Genomic DNA, 14753 nt, shown 5'->3' with positions numbered 1-14753 from the left:
TTCGCCGGGCGGGAACCGGCCTCCATTTTGTTGGCTCGAGCCTCCGCCACCTCATGGCACCTCCCGAGCTCCAGAATCCTGGCCAGAGTGAGTCCGGGCTCTCTTAGGACTTGTCGCCTCAGCTTGCCTGACGAGCACGCCTGGATCAGCATGGTCCTTATCATGTCCTCCGCATCCCCCCACGCACACCCTTGTGACAGGCGGCGCAGGCGGCCATAGAAAGTGTCAAGCGTCTCCTCTTCCTTCTGTTTGGCCGACAGCATGACGAACCTTTCAAAGTCCACGTTGGCAAGGGGGATGAAATGCGCCAGGAGGGCTGCTTTGGCCTGATCATATGTGTTACCCGCTGGAGTCAGAGATTCAAAGATCTCCTGCACAGTCACCCCTGCGGAGTATAGCATTGTGGCCACCATGCTGTCGTCGTCCGTGACTTGGGCGGCCCGAAAGTACATGTCTAGCCTTGCGATCCATCTCCTCCATCGTGGCCCTAGACTGGATGGAGGGCCCGTAGCATCAAACTCCGGAATTGGCTGCAAGGCCGCTTGCGCCCTGGCTTGGGCCATGGCCAGGGGTGGTGGTTGGACTGGAGGGGGGGCTGCACCCACCGGTTGTACAGGCAGTCCAGACGTCGTCGAGCGTGGGATGTGCTGTGGGGGGTTCTGCTGGAACAGGTCTGTTAGATCTTCATCCTGCGACTCCTCCGAAGCCGTGGCAGTCGCACCCTCCAGGGCACCAGGATCACTCATAGGCGCAAGCGCACAGGCACCCTTGTTCCAATTCTAAGGGCCGCAACTTGCACCACTCCCCACACTGCCACCACCCACGTGATGATGAAAGGGTTGAAGGAGAGTACCTCAAGGCGCCTGGTGTCCACGTGGGCCGCAGAAGCTGGAGCGTCATCCCCCACGTGATGATGATGAAGGGGTTGAAGAGGGTCCTGAAGAGGATCCGTGAACAAAAGTCTCCAAAAATTGAGCTATAAAAGGAATGGGCTGAGAAGGCCCAGCCACCTCAGTCCGTCTTCCAGCTACAACACGACGTCACCGCCTGAAAATTCACCAAAATGACGAAATCATGGCATGGGCCTGCAGGTTGTACTGCCTGCAGTCAGTTGATCCAAAAATTAGGTTTGGATGGTCTTCCTGCTCCAAACCGGAGCCGTTAGAAGACTCTCCACCTCGTGGGCAAGATGGCCGCCAGCCGCGTGTGGTCCGCGGCCTCGGCGTGATGCGAAACATCCACGGATGTTTCACTCGAAATGAAAAATTACTCCGGGATTGCGCTCACCGCCGGGCCCGGGCATCCCATCCTCGTCGCCACTGTTGGGGGTCTCTGGGCGCCCCCGCTGCGTGCCCGCGAGCCCCAGCACGCACAGATGGGACACCAACACGTCTGCACGCTTCGGGCTCCCCGGTCGCTCTCCCGCGGCCGGGAACGCCCCGTTTATTTAAGGCGCACGCGGCGACGTGCAACGTCACGCCGCCGCGTGCGTATCCCCTCACGGGGCAACGCCACACGCGGTAAGATGGAGTAGTCTGGCTCTGACCGCACTTTGCTCCAGCAGGACATTGGTGAGGCTCCAGTGAGCCGCCATACTATGATCCACCGTGAGAAAAGGTGGGGACAGGGGTCAGAACAGTGGGGGCACCGGGTGAACCCCTTTCGAGAGGCTGACTTCACTCCCGCACTGAGCAAAAGAAGGATTAGCTGGCAGCCGCGGCGTACGCTAAAATGGCATTGTGAGCTGATCCCAGAGGCGGCAAAATTGTGGCTGTGGCAGGTAAGGGAGACGGAGAACCAGACCCTGGGGGTCCCCATGGTGGCAGAGAAGGGGACCCCCAGTGCAGATTGAAAGCAGGAACGGAGCCGCCAGCTGATGCGTTGACCTGCTCGGAGCGTGATACCACAAGAAGAAAGGAGGGCTGATGGCTCTCGACCACGGAAGATACAGGATGGGGAGAGGTGGAGGGAGCCCTGCGAACAGTGCAGCAGAGAGGGGAGGTATCTGGAAGGGCTGTCCCTACGGCAACGGTCTGAGCGGGCTGCATCCGCAGGGTGCATTGAATCCTTAGCCAAGCAACCAGTTCAAAGCATTTTTGGGCACATAGCCAGAGCGAGCAGCGAGGATGACTGCAGGGGTCCCCCCAGACAGGCAAGAGTGGAAGAGGGATATGCAACTGGCGACCACCAGGAATTTTACTCATGCCAAAACACAGCAGAAGAGGGGGGATCACCCTGCCCTCCCAAAACCTGCAAACCTCGCCAGAGATAGCACCAACGCACAGCGCGAGGTGCCAGCTGTGGGAAGGGGAGGAGAGCGGCGGGAGAAGGCCTGCCCACCCAAAACAGAGGGGGATCTAATGCCCACCCTAGCGCACAGCAGGAGATTGGAGGCCCCATAGTGGGGGTCAGTGACGGAGGCTCTAGGGAGAACCCAGGTGGACCAGCCAAGGTCACTGGAGGTAGTCCCGGAGGGCCGTCTGGGAAGGAGGAAATATCCTGTCTACATACGGTGCAGCTAGGGCTCACGCTAGGAACACTGGTGGAGCCAAAGGCCAGTATAGGCCACCCCGACAGTGTCTACCTGCAACCATGGCCAAAGGGAAGGGGAGGAAATCCAGCCTACAGGCAAAGATGGACGCATACAAGGTCTCCCCGACAGGGGCAGTGTCGGATGGGGGAGGAGCAAAATGACAGCTCACAAAGGGCAACCAATCCCCTCAGCATAGCACATCCTCTGGGCGATCCGCGAATCAAAAACAGTGCTAGAGTAGAAAATCAGCAGCATGGGGGAAGATGTGACCCTGCTGAGGAAAGACTTTTGTAAAATGTCAGTGCGAATGGTGAAAGTAGAGCAAAGGGTCTCCGACATGGAAGACACAATGGGCCCGGTCAAGTAAGACATTGCAGGGTCGAGGAGGCAGAGGGACGAGCCCGCTGAAATAACATTTGCATCGTGGGCTTCCTCAAAAAGAGTGAGGGACCCTCCATGGAGCTATACCTGGAGGGCTGGCGAAAGGAATAGATGGAACCACATGGACTATCACACTTCTTCTCAGTGGAACAAGCCCACAGGATCCCTAGCAGCGGATCCCCCCCCCGGGTGCTCAATCCAGACGAGTCATTGCCAAGCTCCTTAATTACGGGGCCGCTTTCCTGAATCTTCCGAGCCATTGCGGGTTTGCAGAAGGAAGCGATCTGGGGCAAAAAACCTCAGAGAGTCACGCTAATTAGGTTGGTTAGGTTGGTGTGGGGGGCTGGTGGTCCTGTACGTCACGAAATATTATTGGGCTTCTCAGCTGGTGGCTGTGAACTAATAGGTGTATAACGACCATGGAGCCACACGTATCCAGCTAGAAAAACAGATGATGGGGTACTACCCACCAGCACTATTGTGATATGGGCACCCGCAAAAGGCCACCTTGCCACCACTGTGATGTCGCACTATTGAGGCGGTGACTGCAGCCCTTGGTGGGATGGGATAGGGTTGGGTGGTGACGATATAGGCATATGTTTGGGGGAACAGAGAACTCCCAGAAGTGGGGAAGATAGTCTACTAAACCAGATGGGCCACAGCAGGGTGCAAAAAATGAAGCACATTATAGAGCACAAAGACCTGGCCCCCTTCTGTCACTTACAGGTTTCTCACGGGCTGAATAACAATGATCGCTTTACCAATACACTGCTGCAACACGCCATGAACCACAAGGGTAGGGCAGAGTAGGACCTCCCTGAGCACTACTCTCTGGAGGCCAACCTGCTGGATGGGAGGCTACCTGGGAAGGTGGTCACGACCCTCTACCAGGTGATCAATCATTTCTCTACTCCCCCCCCCATCATGAGCAAGCTGAAGGATCTTTGTGAGAGCGACCTGGGGGACATCTAGGAGGAGGACTTCGTAGGGGCGCTGGGATCGGCAAGGAAAGCTGTGGGTTCCAGCAAACTACGACTTGTCAGTTCAAGATTATGCATTAGGTATATTTCACCAGGGCTAGGCTCTACAAAGTGGGGAGAGCAACAGACCCCAACTGTCTGAGATGTGCAACAGAGGAGGGCACCTTCTTTCACGCTAGGTGGGCCTGTCCGAGGATATAGCATTTTTGGGGGGCAGTATGGGAAGCAGTGGCAGGGGCTCTTGGGAAACCAGCACCAGACTGTCCAAGGTTTTGTTTGCTGCATTTATGGGGGGACTCAGACCTCTCTAGTAAGTAACTATGCTTGATGAAGACACCATTGATGGTGGCCAAGAGAGATATAGCCGCGAGCAGTGGAAGCACGGTGACCTAGAAACGGTGGTCTCTGTATGGCTGGAGGGAATAGACCACTGCTGTGACCTAGAACAGCAGGTGTATAGAGACAGTGGTTGCCCCCAGAAGCATGAGCGAATTTGGGGGAAATGGCAGGAGATTAACTGATGATGAGGAGGGAAGTGGAGAGGGGAGGAGCTCCGTACTGTGGGGGGTGGATTGTTGGGGTATCTGGATGTTTTTTGGTACCTGTTTTGTTTAAAAACTCAATAAAAATGGTTTATAGAAAAAAAAGCAAACCAAGATCTTGCTGGAAGGGGATTAGCATACGGCTTGAGCAAGTAAGTGTGCTACCTCACCTAGAGGTGTGAATGCCCTCCACCTTCCTGGTTATTTGTGTTTTTGTGGCTGTGGGTGGGTCATAACACATTGTCCAAGGCAAGCAAACGAATCTTGGCCCGGCCTCCTTTCTAGGGGCCTTGAGGGTGGCCACACCCTCCTGGAGCCAGACCTGCATAGAATCATAATGTGAGGACTCTGTGCTTCCCCACTTATTTATTCGTATTTTATTCGTATTTACACAGCAATAAAAATGGAGCGATTAAATGAACAAATAAAAGGAAATGAACTCAAGAAGAAAATAAGAGGAGAAGGTGGGTTTTAAGACGTGAGTGAAAAGTGTAGTGAGAGGGGGAAGCACTGATATATTTGGGAAATCGAACGGAGTGCGTCAATGCACCGCAACTTTCATTTTCTGCGTTTGATGTGGCGAGCGCCTCACAAATATGGGGGCTGGTGTCCCAGAAGGCGGCAGATGCTCTGAAGCCACTGTGTCTGTCTGAATTAAATTGAAGAAAGAAAATCATCACAAAATGGCCACCACATTTTCGTTTGGCGAGCAGCCTTCTACATCCTAGCTGCCCCACAGTGATTGGCTCCATTCTGCTTCATAGAGCCAATCAGATGACCGGTAGGCGGAAGCCGGCCCCTCGCACAAAGGCCCCGTAACCAAGGCTCCTGTCTGGGCCTCATTCACTCCACTCAATAATCTGCCAGCTCTACAAAGACTTGTGAGGGGCAGGAGCTCCTCTCTCTCAGACGCGTGCTGCAGGAGGAGCGTGATGCCAGTGCAAGCAACACAAGGTAAGCGATGTGTGCTTGCAGAGGCTGGTGGCATTCAAAAAGTAAATAATGTATCTTTTATTGAGAAATCAAGCAGAGCTCTTCAACGCACTGCAACTTTTATCCTAGGCATTTGTTATGGTGAGCACCTCACAAGTATGGGGTCTGCTGTCCCAGAAGGCGGCAGATGCTCTGTAGCCACTGTGTCTGCTCTGAATTAAACCAAAGAAAGAAAATCATCCCAAAATGGCCACCGCATTTTTGTTTAGTGAGCAGACTTCTACACCCAAGCTGCCCCACAGTGATTGGCTCCACTATGCTTCATAGAGCCAATCAGATGACCGGTAGGTGGAAGCCGGCCCCTCACACGAAGGCCCAATAATCAAGGCTCCTGTCTGGGCCTGTGCGATCCGAGGAGGGGCTGCAGGGCCCCCACATTTTTCGATTCCCTGATTCAGGAATAGACTCCAAATGCAGCTGGTGTGCAGATGAACCTGTGCACTTGCAACTCCACGCTCTCCCAACATCAACAAGTGAGTGTTGGCTATGCTCTCCCACTGCCTCCTCCACCATGAAACCTGAATCAATCTTCTCCCTCTCTATGACTTTCTGCCTAACTAATCATCCTCCTCTTCATTGCATTTTTGTTCCCAGTTGGATTCTTGAACCTAGGTGTGTGTGTTTGTCACCTCTTGCACTCCACATTTTGCACATTTTGCATTGCATGGTTGTGCCCTGTTGGATTCTTGAACCTAGGTGTGTATGTTTGTCTCCTCTTGCACTCCACATTTTACATTGCATTTGTGTGCCCTGTTGGGTTCTTGAACCTAGGTGTGCGTGTTTGTCACCTCTTGCCTCCCAACATTTTTGTGCCCCTTCTGTAACTACTAAATCACCTGGTGGGTTTGGGCTAGGACTGTGCAATGCAGCCATGCCCCCTTATCTTCAACTATCAGGCACTTACCATCTCTCCCAGCTTCTCTAACTGCTACACTATCACCTACCCTCCCTCTCTCACAAAGTCTGGAAGACAAAAGCACAAAAAAACTTCCTGAGTGCCAACCCTGGCATACCCATCACAGGCACCTATGTCAGTGCAACTTCCAGACAGGTCTTCACTGATATCCACTTCTCTGTTGCCACCCAAGATCTATGGAGTCCTCATCTCATCTGTACCCTCTCCCCTTTCACCCTCAGCCATTAATGGTGGCACCAAGTGGGAAGTCCTTTTGGCTGGCTTCTCATTATCACATTGTATAATTAATGTCTACCACACTGGCCTCAACCCAACCTCCTTCTCTTTGGCTGGCACCTGCCATCCCTCATTAACTTCCTTCCCCCACCTGCCTCCCCCCTATCAGTCCCCTGTACTCCTCCTCGGAAACCCTTCAAAGGTGGAGACCACCTTCACCTGGCCACACTTAATGCCCGATCAGCCAACAAACAATCCGCCAACATATGCCTCCTTGAAGACATTGACCTTGACATTCTCGATCTTACTGAGACGTGGTTCAATGCCAACTCAGTTACTGCTTTTGACTCCCTTCTCCTAACTGGCTACAAGATCTTCTCCAAATCATGACCTACCCGTGCTGGTGGTGGGGTTGCTTTAATATTCCCTGAGTGGGTTGCTGCCTCCCTCATACCCACTCAGCCTTACTCTTCCTTCGAGAGCCTGGTCTGTAAATTGGTCATCTCTCCCTCCTCCTCTCTGACCATTGCCACTATCTACAGTCCCTATGGCACCACTGCCTCTTTGAATGGGCTGACTTCTTCTCCTCTCTCCTCACTACAATCCCCAAACTTCTTCCCTTGGGGAACTTCAACATCCATTTGGACTCCTCTACTACAGCATCCAATTTCTTCCATTACCGTTGCACCTCACTCTCCCTCTCCATCCTCCCATCTGGTCCAACCCACTTGGGAGGACTCACCCTTGATGCCCTCATCCACTCTGGCCTTTCACTCTCCCACCCTCTGATCAAGCCTCTCTCATGGTCAGACCACACTCTTCTCTCTTCTTACCTGGGTCCCCTCGGCCCTCTGTCTGCACTTCCTCGAGCCGTGCCAACCTCGTTCACGAACATCTGTCCAATGAAACGAATGTCAGCTGCTGCCTTCTCATCCACCTTGATCCATCTTCATCCATTTATCCCCCCACCACTGACTCTACCTCTGACTCTGCTCTCAGCAACCTCTTTCTGGCCATTACTAACACTCTGGACATTCTTACCCCAATCATAGGGATTCGCCTTAAACCTGCCTGTAAGCGTAATACCTGTTACGACTCTGAACTTGCAGCGCTGAAATGCAAGTGCAGAGCTGTGGAACGGAAGTGACAAACCCCAGACTCACCCTCTGACAAACTGGCCTGCCGTCTGCTCCAAAGGCAATACAGACTCTCCATCCATACCAAGTAACGGGCCCACATCCAGGCATAGGTATCTGGTGCATCCAACGACACACCTGAACTCTTTAAAATCAACCCTTCCGCAGCCTCCTCCTCCCCTCTTCCTTACCAGGCCCTCTGCAATGCACTGGCCCCATACTTCATCACAAAAACTCTAGACATCTTGAACAACCTTGCTAGCTCCTCCCCCAATCCCTCCCCCAACTCTTTGCCTCTGATGGCTCTCCCCCTCCTTCTTCCCTTCTCTCCTCCTTCGCTCCCGTCTCACCTGATGAGGTCACCAGAGTTGTCCGCTCTATGAAGGTCTCCACCAAACAGGTTTCCCCTTGCTCCTCCAGAACCATCAAGGACAACATTGGCTCTCTTGCCTCCACTCTTGCTGATTTTCCAACCACTCTTTCACTACTGGATCTTTCCCCTCCTCCCTCAAACACTCCCTTGTGCACCCCCTCCTGAAAAAACCTTCAGCAGACCCCACTTGCCCAGCTAACTACTGCCCTATTTCTATGAACCCCTTCCCTGGGAAACTCCTGGAGAAGCTGACCTTCCCCCAATTTACCTCACACACTGAACTTGTTGATAGTCTCCACAACCATTAATCTGGATTCCAAGCATCCATAGGCATGAAAACTGCTCTTCTGAACACCTGTGAAGAACTGCTCTGCTTGCATCTCTGGATTCTAACTCTCCAGCTGTCCTCATTCTACTCAATCTCTCCTCTGCCTTTGGCTCGATCAACCACTCCATCCTCTTAAAATGGCTCGGGTATCTCGGAGTGGGCACTGGACTGGCTGACCTCCTTCCTAACTGACTGTCTGTCCCAGGTTATTCTGGACATTTTCTCCTCAGTCACCGCCTTCTCCACCTGTGGTGCTCCCCCAGGGCTCCAACCTCTTCCGATGGCTCTTTAATACTTATTTTGCTCCGCTGGCACGCATCATCTCCCCTTTCTCCCCCAACTTCCAGTGCTACACAGATGACTCTCAACTCTTTTTCAAACTTCCTGATGATCCTCTGGCTTCCTCCATCATACCGGACTGCCTGTCTGCTATCCAGTCTTGCTGCACCTCCAATGATCTCTGCCTCAACGCCAGCAAGACGGAGATCCTTCCTATTGGGACCCCTGTTCTCTCTTTCTTCCCCTCACTCTTGCCATCCTCTATGGGCTCTCCTTCATCTGAAGCCAAAAACCTAGGAGTCATCTTCGACTCATCTCTCTCCTTCCTCCCTCACATTCCAGACGTTGCCAAAAAGTCCAATTTTTAAGTCTTCCTTCTCAAAGGAATACTCCCTTTTCTCACTTTCCCTCAGAAGCTCAATGTTACCCGAGCTCTGGTTCTCTCTAGGCGTGACTACTGCAACAGCATACTCTTGAATCTACCCTCTTCCTCTCTAGGACCCCTCCAGCTAATCCAGAATAGGGCAGCGAGACTTACCCTTGGCCTCAAGTCGAGGGACTGGAACTCTCCTGCCCTAAAAACTCTTCACTGGCTCCCGGTTGCTGCACCGATTCAATTCAAATCTTTCTGCATCATCCACAAAGCTGTCTGGGGCCAGAGACCATGCTATCTGCAACTTGCTATCACTAAATATTCTCCCTCTAGACCTTTATGTTCCTCTGGTACCAACTCTCTGCGTGTGAAGCATTTCGCTAAAAAGAGGCAGGAGGCCGACCTCTTGCTTCAGCAGGCTCCCTCTTGTGAAACAGCCTCCTCCTTCCTCTTTGTCTGGAGCCAGACCTCCTCAAATTCCAGAAGCTCCTCAAGACTTTCCTTTTCACTTCCTCCTTCCCTTCTTCCCTCCTTTGCCAACATCACAGTCGCTACAATTGGTGACCAGAGTCCTCATGTGTCCTCGGGGCCCTGGCACCCCACACTCAATCGCCTCAGCTTCTGCCTACACACAGCACTTGCAGCAGCAACCAGTGACCTCCCCCACTGTATGCCTGCACTTACCCACTTACTGCACCTCAATGCTCCCTAGTACTTACTATACTTGGCACTTATGGGGGTACACCTTCACTTACCCCACTTCCGTGAAAGGGGACCCCACTCCAAAAAAGACTCAGACGGCTGGTCAAGTCACAAAGGTTTATTTGTCAATCTTCCATGGAAGGGCATGACTTCAGCGTCCTTGAGAGAACGGGGAAGTGAGCTGATAAGCATTAGGTCTGCATGGTTTATATACATTTTCAAATATCATTGGTTCCAATCTCTAGCATGTGCACAGAAAAGGAGTTTACATAAGCATTGCAGTTAGTCACGTAATCTTCCTCCCCCATCCCTCCTTCGTGCAGAAGAGTTCCTCGTAAACACACTCCTGGGGTGAGCTGGTAAGCCAAAAACTGCACAGTCATTACGCTGTTCTCTACATCGCAAGGGCCCTCTTCGGGGAATTCACTTGTGCTGTTCATGACTATCGTGTATCTGTCATGCCAGGCCTTTACCACCCTCTGCCCTTCCCTTCTTCTTGGAATTTGACATCTGATTAACGAGAAAACAAATTTTGCAACACTACCTAGTCGCACGTAATCACCCTTTTCTAATCTGGGGCTCTACAGGATTCATCTTGCTACAATATGTGCATGGCCTTACTAATTTTGTGTCCACAATTTGCCCCTTTTGCTCATATTAAGCAAGATTATATGTCAATCTTATTCAAATCCTCCATTTCCTTCAACCACATTATCTGCAAATGCTCCTTTTCCTGATGAGAGGGGGTATCCTCTACCTTGCGGGCTGTCCTGCTACCGCAATCCATACAACCTCCAATAAGCTTTGGAGAACATTGTATACATAGGCAGCAAAGCAGGACTAATCCTATCACTACCAGTATTGGGGTTAGCATCTTCTAGCCAAGATCTTTCAGTAACTTCATCCACCAACTATCTCCGACCCCCTCCTCATAGTGGATTGTCTTGGCTATCTTATGTAACCTGGATATCCCGGACAACACTCCCTCACTTGCATCGGGAATATACATGCAACATTGGGAACCCACCATAGTGCAAACTCCACCCCTTTCTGCTGTCAACACATCCAACACATACCTATTCTGTAATGCAACTAACTGTATGGCCTTAAACTCATATGTAATATTAGTGAGAATATCAGCTGTTTCACTAATCATGCTCTCCACTGCCTTACTTAGTCTGTGTACCTCTTGGGAGTTCAGGAATATTCCTACAGGGAGTGTCATTGCCTTTACTATGTTAATAAATATATCCAGATCAGTGTCTGATTGGTAAAGCCCTTTCCTCGTCTCTCTCTTATACCTGTGTTTAGTATACATTTCTTTAGGGGTATAAGTCATAGTAGCAGGTATTATCCTTGCAAATTAACATGTTCCCAAAAGGTTCTTGGGAAGCCATAGATAAGCCTTTTTATTACAAACATAAGCATACCCTTCAATCTTACCTATACCCCTACTATACCTAGAAAGATCGTATATTATGCTACATCCCAAAATAGTTTCTCCTTTCATTCCCTTGAAACAAATATTCTTCCTTGAATACTCTCTGGTTACCATCAAGGGGGTGGAGGTAATTTCCCTACCGTTGCCTGACCTACAAGGTCTCTCGAAGAGTAGGTTACTCCCTCCTTTTTCATTTTATGAACTATACCTGCTGATATGTCTGACCATTTCATTGTAAAGCACATAGAAGTATTTGGCATATACTTGTCTAGTGAGAGAACCCTCATCCAAAGCAAAATGCAACTGTCAACTTCTGGTACCGCAAAAGCATACATAGGTATTCCATCTACTGCATGGCAGGGAACATGACTACATATCCAACAATTTGACAAATTCAATGCCTTCTGTGTTGTATACATTATGCATATATATGCATTCCTACTATACTCTTCATCTACATGACCATCATGCTCATGCCTATAATTACTATATACATAAGTAATATTGGTATCATTTGGAGAGTTCGCCACAGGAAATATATTCTTAAATTCATACATTGAAGGGTGTTCCAGATACCATAAAAATACACCAAGCCCTGTCACCACTAAGTCACCTGCCATACATAAAAGTATTTTCCTTCGTTGTACACCCATATTTGTCCACCTTCATCTGTCCTCGTGGATGGGCAGACAGAGCAGAATTCTGCAGTTCCACCTCATTTATCATTGCTTCTGTCACCTTACCTGAGTTTATGCTGACACTTGCAGGTTAGGTTCCATGGCTTGGCTGGGTCCTAGCGCCTGGCGTTCTACCCTAGTGAGCAGCCTCTCACTCTTACAGCTTACGTTCCCAACCCTATTTAAAGCTCCAGTGTCTTTGTACCCTAAATGTACAGGGTGCACCAGCGGCCCTTTCACCAATCTGTCTCACGCCTCATTGTGCCTTGTCCAGGAGGGACGCCGAAGGCCCTTCAAGCAACTGCTCATTGTCTTCGGGAAGGCTGTGCACTGCTCTGACCGACAAAAGAGTTTGTGTCTCTCTGACAATCAAAGTTCAATTCACAGTCCTTACTCGTTGCCTGGCACATATACTTTCCGTGATCTCAGGTTGTACCTGAGGACATCCGTTGGGAGAGGGGTCTGGGATGATTCCAAAAGGCTTGTTTGTACCCCGGTTGATTGCAGTGGTTCTATAGCAGCAGCTTTTTCACACGACTTGCATGGGACCAGTGTGGTTTGCCGTCAATTTTCAGTGCTGTCTGTGTTGTCAGCAACACCTTGTAGGGTCCTTTCCAGCGCGGCTACAGGCCGCTAGTTCTGTCAAAGGCTTTAATTATAACCCAGTCCCCGGGTTTCACATCATGGCCTGGCCCAATTGGTGTTATTGGGGCCGCATCTTTCACCTGCGTATGTATAGAAAGAAGCCTGTTAGTCATTGCAATACAATATTGTTGCAACGCTGGCCAAGTTTGTTCAGACAATCTTTTTGAGTTTACAGGAGTACCAATGCTAGGTGGCCGGCCCATTACTATTTCGAATGGGGATAGTCCATGGGTGCGTTTGGGCATAGTTCTCATGCTCAGCAATGCCAAGGACAGGACATCGGGCCACTTCAAACCTGTTTCTGCGCATGCCTTTGCCAATTTGTTTTTCAATATCTTATTGGTACCCTCAATAATTCCTGCTGACCGGGGGTGGAACACGGCATGGAACCTTTGATCAGTCCCCAGTGCTTTGCATACCTTCTCCACCACCTCCCCCGTGAAATGTGACCCGTTGTCTGACCATAAATAGGTAGGGACCGTGTACAGGGGTACCCAATGTTTCAATATGCATTTTGCAGTTGAGGTAGCACTGTTGTCTCGGAGGGGAAAGGCTTCCACCCATCCTGAATAACCACATTTGATTACCAGGCAATATGCAAACCTGTTTACAGGTTCCAGATGTATAAAATCCATATACACCACTTCAAAGGGTTGTGTGGGCAGTTTACAGTGCCCTGCTGAGGCCAGCACACCCTTTCCAACATTGTACATTAAACAGATCTCACACTGCATTGCCCATTGCCTGCAATAGGGACCAATTATTTTGTTCTCCCAGACAGTTTTTAGCACACTTTCAATTGTTCTACAGTTTACGTGTGTTGGTCCATGTGCCACGCTTACTACAACAGGGAGCTTTGCACCTGGTTCACATTTGCCCATGCCCCACTCTCCAGTTGTCTTATATTTTCATCCGAGTGCCAGGTTTTTCTTTCTTCCTCTGTTGCATCTTCCTGGATTATTACTACCTGCTCCCCCACACCCAATTCCCCTCCTTCAGTTTCACACATATATTTCCCAAACTCATTATTTACACAGTTTTCTGCTGCATATTTTGCTATCATGTCTGCTAAATTGTTACCCTGGGATACATAATCAAGTACTTTCTGCTGGGCTGCGCATTTTACCACTGCTACCCTTGTGGATAATGTCAAAGCCTCCAGGAGTTCACATATTAATGCTGCATGTTTACCTTTGTACCTTGCGATGTTAGAAATCCCCTTTCAGCCCAGAGCCTCCCAAAATTAGTTACCACCCCATGTGCATATGCCGAATCAGTGTATATGGTTACACATTTTCCCTCACTATGTCTTAGTGCTTTTATTAACGCATGCAATTCTGCCGCCTGTGCAGATTTCTCTGGTACCTTTCCCATGTCTACTATAGTTTCACCTGTTGTCACTGCGTAACCTGCCACCGTGTCCCCTGAATCTAATTTATAGCAAGACCATCACAAAACAATACACCCTCTCCATTCTCCAGAGGCCTGTCCTGTAAATTAATCCTCCCTTTCGTACTTTCTTCTGTCCTAATCACACAATCATGCATTACTTCATCCAAATTTGCTTGCACTGGTAAAAGAGATGATGGGTTTAATACATTGCATCGTTCGATCTTGACGTTCCTGTTGAATAGGTACATCTCATACTGTGTCAATCTGGCAGCCGTGAGGTGTTGGGTCTGAGTCCTATTTAATAATACATCTACAGCATGTGGTACTTTAACAATGACATCATTCCCTAAAATTATTTGTGCGGTTTGCTTGAGCGCCAGGGCTGCCGCTGCCACTGCCCTCATACATGGTGGTAGTCCGCAAGCAACTGCATCTAACCCTGTCGAAAAGTAATCACAAGGCCTCTGCCTGCCACCATGCTCTTTGGTCAACAGTGACACAGAACACCCATGTACCTCATCTACAAATAAATAAAAGAATTTTCCATAATCAGGTGTTCCCAGAGCTGGTGCGTTACAAAGGCTGCTTTTCAGTGTGCAAAAGGCCTGCTCCATTTCCACTGTCCAACAAAATGCTCCATCCTCTTTTTCTGTTTTGAGTGCTGTCAATAATGGTTTTGCTGTTACTGAAAACTCAGGTATCCAATGTCTACAATATGACAGTACTCCCAATACTTTACGCAAATCTTTATATGTCTTGGGATATGGTATAGATTGCCATAATGATATGCGATCAATTGACAACGCTCTTCCCTCTTTTGACAAAACATGCCCCAAGTAGTCAACC

Source organism: Ambystoma mexicanum, chromosome 3p (assembly GCF_040938575.1).
Source record: "Ambystoma mexicanum isolate Mex_15411 chromosome 3p, UKY_AmexF1_1, whole genome shotgun sequence".
Classification (NCBI taxonomy): Eukaryota; Metazoa; Chordata; class Amphibia; order Caudata; family Ambystomatidae; genus Ambystoma; species Ambystoma mexicanum.
This window is presented reverse-complemented; position numbering follows the sequence as displayed.